Source organism: Ambystoma mexicanum, chromosome 8 (genome assembly GCF_040938575.1).
Source record: "Ambystoma mexicanum isolate Mex_15411 chromosome 8, UKY_AmexF1_1, whole genome shotgun sequence".
NCBI lineage: Eukaryota > Metazoa > Chordata > Amphibia > Caudata > Ambystomatidae > Ambystoma > Ambystoma mexicanum.
In genome coordinates, this window is record NC_090929.1 from 1067048953 (window position 1) to 1067061549 (window position 12597).

A 12597-nucleotide genomic window follows, 5' to 3' on the forward strand; every position below is an offset into this window, starting at 1 on the left:
TCCATTGCTGAGGAGATTTTGCATCTATTAGCAGTGGGGAATTGAAATAGCTACCACAATTTACCTCCCTGACGGATTGTTGGGCTATAAATCACAGTTTGCCTCACAAAACCAAAATAGATGCCATAATAATCCCTGCAGCTAGAGACAGAAATAAACAATTTTCTCTGGTGATGTCATTTAATCAGAGGTGGAATGCAAGGCGGGTGCCCAATTCTCCACATTCTTGCATCAATTGTGCATAACAATAGATTTTCCTCTTTAGGGGGTTGGAAGATATGGACTGACAAACCTGCCACTGATCTGTAACTTATAATGACCAGAGGCCAGGTGGAGTTCTTAGTCTGGAGGTTGGGCTGTTACATTTTGGTAATACCATACTCAGATTCAGGCCAAATTAGTCCTCAATACATCTGGATATTCATTGTGCTTTGTTGAACCATCTTCTACAGGCTGCCAAAGGTGATCATTGAGGATGGTAAAGGTTTTGGCAATTACCAAATGACTAAAGTATTGTAGGCTCCAACACAAGGACAAAGTGGGAGAGATAATTCTGCTAAGGCACATAACCAACTGGATGGTGTGAACAGAGGCACTAGCACTGATGATTGTATGGCCGAGCCTAATTCTGTGCGTGGGGTTGATATGCCAAATGGGTCCTAGGCGACACAAAGGAGTATAGCAACTGAGAACGTTACTCCTGAGGTTATAGATGTGATTGACAGTTGTGGGGTGGGCGTTTCTCAGGAGGCATCGAGGTGGGGGGCATGCAAATCCTCTCATGGAATGTGGTGGCTATACGCGCTAAGAAAATTGTTGCTAGCTGGCATGGTTTTGTTTTGAAATTTGATATTTTACTCTTTCAGGAAAATTGGGTGCAAAATCCTCGTATGATGACTTTACCTTATATGAAAAGGTGGGTAAGATGAACAAAAGAGGGCATCCATCAGGAGGTTTAGCAATTTTAAAATGGATCCTGTGAAGGTTTCACTTCCTAGGAAAGATATCCTTTTTGGTGTATTTCACCTATCTGGATTCTGGTGATGTCGTGCTGAAAAATTTGTATAATGCACCGAATGATGTGGATACCCCTCCCCCAGTAACAATCTTTGAAAATTATGTGGCTCGTAGTTCACCTGGGAATCCCCAAGCAACAACAATTGTACCATTGGACTTCAATGTCAAAATAGTTATGGGATAGGCTCAGGGTGATATTTATCTAGAAGAAGATAATGCTTGATGACAACAAAGCCATTTAAGTGTTCAAAGGAATTAACATTTAGGGGTCGATTCATGGAATTAATGTGCGCCGAAAATTCCCGCGCAGAGGTGCCAAAACGTGCGAATCGCAGTAAAAGTGCGAAAATCGCAGGGAAACCAGCGCACATCGATTCATGGAAGTCTGTGCGCGAGAAAAACATTGGATGTGCGCTGAAAATGTGCGCCGCTCACGCCGGCGCACAGGTCATCCAACAGCGTGCGCCACGGCCACTGCGAAATCGCACATAGCGCGGCGCACATCACAAAAGTAGGTGGAACACGGGGCGTAACACTCGGAATGGGGAACAACGCGTGAAAATATGGGCGTCAAGGGGGAAGTACAGGAGGCAAGTGCGCGGAACGCCCACACGCTCGCCTACAACACGTATTCATGGAATCGAATAGGGCAAACCAGCGCACGGTCAAAGACGCGCACAGGGCCAAACAAGTACGCCTCAAGAAAGCAGGCGGTAGCGTCCCTGCGCATGAAAAAAATGTGCGTCAAAATGTGCGATAACAAAAAGCAGCCATATACAGCCATGATGAATGGTCCATACAGTGGCCCTCTAGGACAAATGAGGTGCAAAGGGGTACTGACAAACACGGACACCCGCTGTGTGAAAAATAGCGTGTGCGTGTGTCCCTGGGTGCGCGGGAAGTTCCACATGCGACTGGACTGGGTACGTGTACTACGGGGTGCGCGGGAAGTTACACACGCGATTAGCCTGGGTACGTGTGTTTCGGGGTGCGCGGGAAGTTCCACACGCGATTGGCCTGGGTACGTGTGTTTCAGGGTGCGCGGGAAGTTCCACACGCGATTGGCCTGGGTACGTGTACTTCGGGATGCACGGGAAGTACCACACGCGATTGGCCTGGGTACGTGTACTTCGGGTGCGCGGGAAGTTCCACATGCGATTGTCCTGGGTACGTGTATTCCGAGGTGCGCGGGAAGATTCACACACGATTTCAGCAGGGTACGTGTATTTCGGTGGTGCCGGGGAATGCTGTACCTGATTTGGTCATGTGGGTCCTCCCAGGTGTTCCCACTACACCCTCCACGGCCCCTGCAGGCAGCCCACACCACAGGGGACTACTCTGCACCCCTGCTCATGTCCCACAGGCAACCCATCCACCATGGCCATGCCCCCCAGCCAACCCACATGTCACCTTGCACTACTGATCACAAACACATGTCTCCCAGCACCCCCACCCCCCAGCCACCAGGGGCAGCCTCCACCAGGCCCCCACTCATGTCTCCCACCACCCCCACCCCCCAGCCACCAGGGGCAGCCTCCACCAGGCCCCCTTTCTTGTCTCCCACCACCCCCACCCCCCAGCATCCAGGGGCAGCCTCCACCGGGCCCCCACCCATGTCTCCCATCACCCCCACCCCCCAGCAGTGCAGGGGCAGCCTCCACCAGGCCCCCACTCATGTCCCCCTGCACCCCCACCCCCCCAGCATCCAGGGGAACACTCCACCAGGCCCCCACTCATGTCTCCCACCACCCCCACCCCCCAGCCACCGGGGGCAGCCTCCACCAGGCCCCCACTCATGTCTCCCACCACCCCCACCCCCCGGCAGTGCAGGTGCAGCCTCCACCAGGCCCCCACCCATGTCTCCCACCACCCCCACCCCCCAGCAGTGTAGGGGCATCCTCCACCAGGCCCCCACTCATGTCTGCCACCACCCCCAACCCCCAGCAGTGCAAGGGCATCCTCCACCAGGCCCCCACTCATGTCTCCCACCACACCCACCCCCCAGCCACCAGGGGTAGCCTCCACCAGGCCCCCACTCATGTCCCCTATCACCCCCGCCCCCCAGCCACCAGGGGCAGCCTCCACCAGGCCCCCACCCATGTCTCCCACCACCCCCACCCCCCAGCAGTGCAGGGGCAGCCTCCACCAAGCCCCCACTCATGTCTCCCACCACCCTCACCCCCCAGCATCCAGGGGAACCCTAAACCAGGCCCCCACTCATGTCTCCCACCACCCCCACCCCCCAGCCACCAGGGGCAGCCTCCACCAGGCCCCCACCCATGTCTCCCACCACCCCCACCCCCCAGCAGTGTAGGGGCAGCCTCCACCAGGCCCCCACTCATGACTCCCACCACCCCCATCCCCCAGCCACCAGGGGCAGCCTCCACCAGGCCCCCACCCATGTCTCCCACCACCCCCACCCCCCAGCAGTGTAGGGGCAGCCTCCACCAGGCTCCCACTCATGTCCCCTATCACCCCCACACCCCAGCAGTGCGATTTGCCTGGGTACATGTGTTTCAGGGTGCGCGGGAAGTTCCACACGCGATTGGCCTGGGTACGTGTACTCCAGGGTGCGCGGGAAGTTCCACACGCGATTGGCCTGGGTACGTGTACTTCGGGGTGCGCGGGAAGTTCCACACGCAATTGGCCTGGGTACGTGTACTACGGGGTGTGCGGGAAGTTCCGCACGCGATTGGCCTGGGTATGTGTACTTTGGGGTGCGCGGGAAGTTCCACACGCGATTGGCCTGGGTACGTGTACCACGGGGTGCGCGGGAAGTTCCACACGCGATTGCCCTGGGTACGTGTATTTCGGTGTGCGCATTAACTTCCACACACGACTGGGCCTGTGAGAGTGGGGTATGTGTATTACAGGGGTGGGCGGGAATATTCACTCGCGAATGGGCCTGGGAGAGCGTGTTACGTGTATTCCTGGGGTGGGCGGGAAGATTCACACGTTCGCCTACGACGCGAACGTGTGAAATGGTCCAATCCTGAAACACGTACGCCTGCTGGCGTACGTCGACCCGCGCAGCATAAAAGTGCGCGCAAACAACAAACAAGCTCAGACGCCAGGATGAATATACTGTTCCTAGCAGCAGTGGCCGTGGGTTACCAAAGGAGGAGGAGGAGGATAGTGAGGGCCCGAATTTTCACTCCCAGAACCAGCCTTTTTGGGATGCCTGATGACCATGTGTATGGGAGGTACAGGTTTCCACCACACATAATACTGGACCTGGTCAGTGAGTGGGAGGATGACCTCACATCACCCACCCTGTGCTCCCAAGCACTCTGCCCCCTTGAGAAGGTCCTCAATGTACTGCACTTCCTGGCCACAGGATCATTTCAGCGGACAAGTGCCATAGTGGGTGGGGTGTCACAGGCCACGCAGTCACGCTGCCTACACCAGGTCTTGAACGTCATCACTGCTCGCCCATCAGTCCGCAGGCACATATACCTGCCCAGGACACCTGCAGAAAGGCAGGCTGCCGCCCTCGATTTCTACGGTGTGGCACAATTCCCCAAAGTGCTAGGTGCCATTGACTGCACTCATGTGGCACTACATCCCCCCAGGGCATCTGAGCACATCTATAGGAACCGCAAGCACTGGCATTCCATCAACGTGCAGGTGGTATGTAATGCAAAGGGAATCATCACCTCAGTATATGCCAACTATCCAGGGTCCACCCACGACAGCTTCATTTACCGAATGTCTACCCTAAGCCGGGACCTAAAAGCTGGGCGGCATGGCGATACATGGCTGCTTGGTGAGTATGAATGCCACTGCACATGCATGCATGTCAGATGCAGAGTTATGTCACTACCCCACTAATCATACCCATCACCTCCTCACCAGGGGACAGTGCCTACCCTCTGAGCACCCACATGATGACGCGAATTCGGAACCCCATCACGCCTCCAGAGGTAAGATACAACACAGCACATATTGCAACCCGGGGCATAGTGGAGCGCACATTCGGAGTGCTCAAGTCACGCTTTCGCTCCCTTGACCGTTCTGGCGGGCAGCTGTTATATGCGCCCCCAGTAGTGTGCAGGATCATAGTGGCAGCATGTGTCCTGCACAATGTTGCAACACGCCGGGGCCTGGCTGTGGACATGGTGGTGCCCCCATATCCCCAACCACATGCACGCCTGCTGCGCATGGGAGGGGAGAGGGCACGGGGTGAGACAGCCCGTACGCAGCTGGTGGCTAATTACTTCACATAGAAATCACACCCCTTGGAGTGCACATAGCCCTGGCACATACCATCTGATAAGCAATGATGACTCGACCTGCCAATTATGTCCAACAAAGGGACAGTTAACTGTCAGAACCATAGCAGCCTGAGATTGTTCATGTGGAAGTGTCACAATGTGTGCATCCCTACCTACACAAACACCACCAATGCATTGTCATCAAAAGACACACTTCCATGCTGCAGAAATGAATACCCACTTCCAAAATACTACATGAAAACAGTGCCATGTCACCCAACCCCTCCCCAGCACGGCCACACAACACACCATGGCATGTCATGCAATGTGAGAGCAAACAAATTCATCCACACAACATGCCCTAAGTGTCACCAGCTACAGTGTGCCTAATGGAAACATGGCCACACATGAAATGCTTACAGTAATGCAGGACCTACAACACACATTGCCAAATACTTACCAAGAATACCAATCACCTACACAACCTCCAACCTACCTTAAACATGCCATTACAGACTTAAAAATTTGCTAGCCTCACTACCTGATGATGCCAGCACTTCAAACACTTCCAAGTATACAGTGTTAGCGCCACGCAAGAGTGTAGGTGCACTGCTTACAACAGGGACTCCAGTTCCAAGGTGGACCGCCTTGTGAAGACATGAGAAATGGACCTGCAAATTAGGAGGATGAGATGGATGCAGAGGCACATATCAATACACCATGCAGTGTACAATACAACAACAATATGCATTATGAATGTATACACAGTATTGACTACAGACTGCCCACACATCGAATGGGAGTCCAATGTCACCATGTACGTCAATTTCACTTGTGCACATCCTTTGCAAGTCCATGGAAACGGGAAGCAGGAGGGGTGTGTGTCACAAAAACCCAAGAATCTGAACCAAATGCATGACAAGCCTGCATGTGCCCAGCCACAATGCAGCGTATGCCCACGGGAGCCACACAAGGCAACACAATGTCCCAAAAAAATAAATAAATAAATAAAATCAAAAATGGCCATTAATGGGCCAGGGGATGTGGGGGAGGCCACCCAGGAGGTCCGAGGACAGAGTGCACACCAAAACCCACCTGTGTGGATCTTGCGAAAAAAAACACCTCCATGGGCTCATGGCCTACACGGCTACCCTATTGTGGGAGAATCACTGCTGTCGCTCTCCTCACCCTCTGCAGCTGCATCAGGAGGTGGTGGCACTATGGGAAAGCCCTAGTCTGTTCCTCCATGGCTGCAGCATGCGGGTGTGGTAGGTCTCGTTCTGGAGGATAATTGTGCGGAGGTCCCCATGCAACAACTCACGGGATGCCCGGACCTCCGCCCTAGTTGCCTGCATCTCAGCTGAGAGCGTACGTGTGAGACGCTCCAGCTGCTGTTCTGTCCTTCTGTTTGTTGAAGCCTCAAGCTCAACAAGAGTCATCCTGAGGTGAAGGAGCTCCACCCTCAGGGCTTCCCTGTGGCCCTGGGAATCTATGGAAATGGCTTCCTGCAGAGTCGCTAGTGCTGCCCGCCTGTCCCTGTCGGACGCCAACATGTCCTCCCTGTGTGACTGGCAGATGGAGTCTGTTGCCTGCTGTAGTCGCTCCATCAGCCTTTCAGGGGGGACAATGGAAGTGGCCACCCTATCCATGGCCTGAGCCATCATCTCTGATGATGCTGCCTGTTGGGTTGCCATACCGTATATAGATGGATTGCTCCCATGCGGTATTGCCAGGTGGCTGACGGCCACCACGTCGGCGGGCACCACACCTGCCTGGGGCAAGGCGAACTGCGCCTTGCTATGCCGGCACTGCCTGAGGCTGCAGGACTGCATTCCCCCTCTGATCTGCTAGCCCAGTAACAGGATCAGATGTCGCGGAGTGTGACCCTGCATCCGTAACCACCAAAGGCGTACCTGCCAACACTGACATCCCCATTGAGGGTTCTAACCCTGGTGCAGGTGGGTCGAACAGAACAGAATCCCTCCCAGGAACACTCACCTGCGACGGCACATAGGTCTCATCATCCGAATCGACACCGGAATACAGCTCGGGGGAGGTGCAGCCAGAGACACCCCTTGAGAGCACGACCTGCAGCAGTTGTGGGTTCTCACCCACCACCACACCACTTCCCTCACTGGTGGTCGGTCGGCCCTCAGACCCCTCCTGGGTCTGCACCATCTCCACAACCCCAGCAGTATCAAGTGCGTCATCCCCTGCAAAGACATAAAAGAAAACAAATGGAAAGAGGCATTAGCACTATGGCACACAATTAGGGCTGAGAGGCTACAGAAACAGTACTTGATTGACACATGTCCCACATGACTAAAACCCTCCCATGCATGCACCGTCACTGCGTGTGAAGGGTCGGCAGATGGCACACATTGATGACACCAAGATGGAAGATGAACACATTTGATGCATGCTGCCTAGCAGTGGCATCACACGTTGGCCAGTGATTGGCAGGTCAAATACACATGCCATCACACAGATGGCATGTACCCTAGCCATGAAGTGAAGAGGGAGAGGAGGTCACCAATTGTTCATTCAGTCCAGTTTGCTATTGAAATTGATTTTTTCATTGAAATGGTTCAAATGTTTAACCTGGAGCTGCCATTCCAAAATGGCCCTATAGCACAGGGACATGTCTAAACAAATCATGTCCAGGAAACAAAGCCAGTCCACTGTACCATAGCCATGTCAGACATGTGGCAATAGGACTGAGAAATCTCGAGTAAAAGTGGTGGTATACAAACAATCTGCCTGAATAAACAGAGGTAAATGAGCAACAATGTTGTGGCAAGATGACACTCCAAGGACAACTGGCGTGGTGTTGGGCTGGATGTCTAATGCTGGTAGAAGGGATGCTGCTATACCCAAATGCTGGTGAGCAGAATGTATAGGAAGAGGCACATGGGTGACCCAAACCACTCAGGCACACACACCCTCCCCTGGCACCCAAACAGAAGCCCTCCCACACACACAATGCACATGGTTGACACACACATGCATGTGCACTCACCGGACAATGCCTCGTAATCTGCCAGTTCTCCCGCGTCTTGGATCTGTTCCTCCGTGACGTAGGTCCCAGCAACCTGCACATGTGGAGTGAGTTCCATGTCGTCTGCTGGAGACCCACCTCCATTCACTAGAGTTGCGGCATGACTTGAGGCCAGCTTATTCTTTGCCCTGCGCTTCAGGTCATTCCAGCGCTTGTAGCATTCAGTAGCTGTGCGCCTCACAATTCCAAGGGCACTTATGATGTCCGCAATGGTCTGCCAGTGTGCCTGATGTTGTGCAGGTGTGGTCTTGGATCCTGCAACAATCACCATTTCGCGGTCATGTGCGGACACGTACTCTACAAGTGCATTCAGTTCAGCCTCATTGAAGCTGGGCTTCCTTGACGGGCCGGACTGTGTAGCTGTGACTGGGGCATTAGCCTCTACTGGACGAGTACTCTTCCGCTTCCGCTTGGAAGGTGGTGGGGATCCTGAGTGTCCTACGCCGCTCTGGACACTAGGGGCAGGAGCCCTGGTGGACTCAGTACTAGGAGTGTGGGATTGCACACTCGGCATGGGAGTTGGTGCAGGCATTAGCTCAAGTGTGATGGTGTCAGGGGGAATGTCAGCATGATGGACTTGGACCGACACTGTCCTGGCTGGGTGTGTGAGAGGTGGGGTGGATGGAGCCGCAGCTGCCCCTGCAGCCTCCCTAGCCTGCCTACGCGGGGCAGCAGATGACCTAGCTGCCCCTGATCCACGTGGCCTGATGACACCAACGTTCACCGGCGCACGTGGCCTAGACCTGCTGACCTGGAAGTCAGCCATGGAGTCACCCTGTGCCAGGTCTGGTTCCACAGTGGGCTGGTCCAACAAGGGCTGAGCATGGATGGTGTCAGCCACGTTAACCTCAACGAGGGGGGGGGGGCATGGGTGTCCCAGACGGCTCCTCCACACATGGGGGGCTAGGGGCACCCTGCAAGTCACGGCCACGTCCCCTACCGGATCTACCACGGCCACCACTTGGGGCTCGCCCACCTTTGCCACCCTTACGGCTTGTTCGCCTCCCAGCCATGGCACTGATGTTATTGTGCGTATGGGAGTCGATGTGAACTATTGTCCTGGGCAATTGGGAGTCAAAGGGGTTGTGTACCAAATGGTAATCGTACCCTAGTGCTCTAGCAAGGCTGTATGTCACCCCTGAGGAAAAATGACGGGTCACGCAACGCACAGGCACCCCAAAAAAGGGAAGTAAGGTGCACGCAACCCCTCCTAGACCACGTGCGTGGAAAAATAAACCTGCACTACGATGTGGCACCCAGAAACACAAGAACGAACGTATGCGTGTCACACGTAGCCTAGAATGACCTCTGAAGGGGTACGCGACACACGGGGCAAGCACAGATGTTAAATACGTGCGCGACTCACCGTCTGCCAGGAACAAAAGCGTGAAAAATATGCGCGTGTGCGCATTGGCAAAACCCCCGCCAAAAGAAGAATTGGACGCTGTCTGAGGAGACAGGACAACAGTAGAAGGGAACGCTGTTTCAGGAAACAGGCCCAGGAAAAAGAGGAAAAGAGAAAAAGCTGTCAGAGGTAACAGGGAGTACGAACTGGAAACGCCGTGAAGTAAATCGCATGTGAACCGACAGGAAGTACAGATTTCACCCACTCGCTCGCCACGAAAAGCACATACAAGGAAATGGCGTTGTACTCCTACCTTTTATACACACGTCACAGACGCGCATACGCGATGGGGCCATTTCCACCAATTACATGCTTTGACACTCGGATGTGTATCTCTATTTTTACACGCGCCATTCTCAACGGCCATGCGCGTGACGCCACAGCTGCGCGCATTGGGCCCTTTGGGCCAATGAAATCACATATGCGTGCAGACGCGCCTACGCGCTAAGGGCCTTTCCTCGAATTACACGCAGACGTGCAGGATTTTCACGTGCCAAATCACTCCATATCAAGCTGCCCACACGTAAGAACACGGAGAGACCACGCTACTGCCCAGAAAGCTGATTTACTGCCCCCCAGAGCCCTGAGCACGCTCCCACCTGCCATCTGCTGCTGCCTGACTGCCTACTGCCCACGTGCCCTGCCATTTGCTGCCTGCACATCAGCCAGGGGTGCTGTTGCTGTGACCACCCCTGCTGGAACCGAAGACTCCTGACTGGGATTCCATCGCTCCACAGCCCAGCCCCAGGACCCAGTTGCCCACCCACTCCTGCCTATGGAGTTGTCATGTTGGGCACTGCAACATCTGGCACCACTGACAACCCCCGGCCAGAGAGGCAGAGGGGCACCAGCTTCAGTGCCAGGGAAGTTGGTGTCCTGGTGGAGCAAGTCCTGGGGCAGTATGATGCCCTCTTCGTAAGTTCCCGCGCCGACAAGGAAGGACGGACTCGGATCTGGATGGACATCGTGACTGCCATCAACGTGGAGGGGGTGGCAGTCCGCGACTTCCAACATGTCAAGAAGCGCTGGGAGGACTTCAGGTCCAGGACCCTGAAGAAGGCCCGGCGCCTCTTGAAGGCAGCGGATGCTAAGGAGCGCCGGGGCCACTTGTCGGAAGATCAGATGAGGGTCCTGGAACGCATGTCCCCAGCACTCCACGTCCAGGTCCTGAGAGGCAGACCCGTCTGGAGTCGAGCGGTAAGTGTACATGCATCCTGATTGTAAGCTGTGCGTGTGGTGATGTTTCATTAGTGTGCAGGTTGCACATCTGTTTGTATGGGGTCGAGCATGGGTGGGGTGTACAGGGCCGTGAGGCTAACACATGCGAGGGCTGTCATGTGTGAGACATGGATGGTGCTTGTGTGTGTAGGCTTGCATGCCAAATGCAGTTGTGTGGGCACACATGTTTGGATGAATGTGTATGTAAGTAGGCATGTTCGTGATGTCACGCATGTATGTTGTTTTCAGCTGCATGTATCAGCACTGTGTACATGTGCATGTGTGTGTATTTGACAAGGGTGCAACAGTGATGCAACATGGATGCATGTGACAGCGGGATGTGGAAGCCTGATTGGCAGATGTGACATGGATGCCCATCTGAACACTGCGACACTTGGCAGAGGTGTACACATGCATGCAAGTGTGGTGGTGTGTGTGCATGTGTAGTGCACTCCATGTGTTGCATGTGATGTCTGGCTCACCATTGCCTGCTCATGCTGTTGTATGTGTATGGATGGTGCTGGCAGTTGCGATGTGGCTGTGGTATGGCTCATGTGTGCAAGTTGAAATGACATGTGTGTTGGGGATTGTGATGGCATGTCTGAGGTTTGCCAATGCCACTCATGTACAACTGTCATGTGTGTATGTGTCCATTGTACAGTGCCCTGATGCCTGTCTTTTATTTCTCCCTGTCTGCAGCGTAAACTGATGAAGAGATCGGAGAAGGTGCTGTGGAGCACAGCGGCGGGGATCCCACCGCCAGCCGGAGACGCAAGGCCCGGCTCCCCTCCCAGGTTGTGATCTCGTCGGGGAGTGAGGAGTCCGGTGCCGCGTCCCAGGCCACAGCTGCCGGGGGGAGGTCCAAGAGGCAGAGGTCGGAGTTGGACTCCTCGGCAGCAGAAGGGGCAGCTGGGACCCCACAGGGCCCAACGGGGGAAGATGGCACAGAGTCATCCAGGTTGGTGGGGGGTTTGGTGGAGGAGGAGGCCGTGCAAGCAACTGAGACGGGGTCTGGAGGTGGGGATTCCACTGGTGCTAGTGGTGCAGTGCAGGACCAGGGACAGGAGGCAGCACAGGCCACAGTGGAAGTGCCTGTGTGCAATCCTGTCCCTGATCCTGTCCCTGCATCATCTTGCACCAGCAGGGATGCCTACGTCCAGACCCGTTTTCAGGCAGGGGATGAGCTCACGTCAACTGGCCTTCCTCTGCCTGCGGACGTGGCTATCCAGGTCCGGGTTGAGCCTGTCCTGACTGGTGTGGCGTTGCGTAACAGGCCATGCGAGGTGACCTGCAGTCTTTTCATGAGGAGACTGCACGTCATCTTGAATAGCTCGTTGACCACGTTGGCCTACTGGGACAGGTCACCCAGGCCGGATTCCTCCGTTTGATGGGGCTTGCTCAGACCCCCTCCTCAACTGAACCCCCTATGCGCCAGTCGTCCTCCGTGCCATCTTCTCACCCATCACTCACCTGGGTGCCCTGTGGAGCTGCCTCTGACGGTGCGGCCAGGCTGGTGGAGGAGGCATCCCTGCCACAGTCGGGAGTCAGACGTCCAGCAGGGGTGGCCACATCAACGACTGCACCCCAGCCAGCGGAGGACGTGCAGGCAGCAGGAGGCAGTGCACGGGCAGAGGCACAGCAGCAGCAGCAACGTGGTTGGAGCCATGATGGCTCAGGTCCTTCGA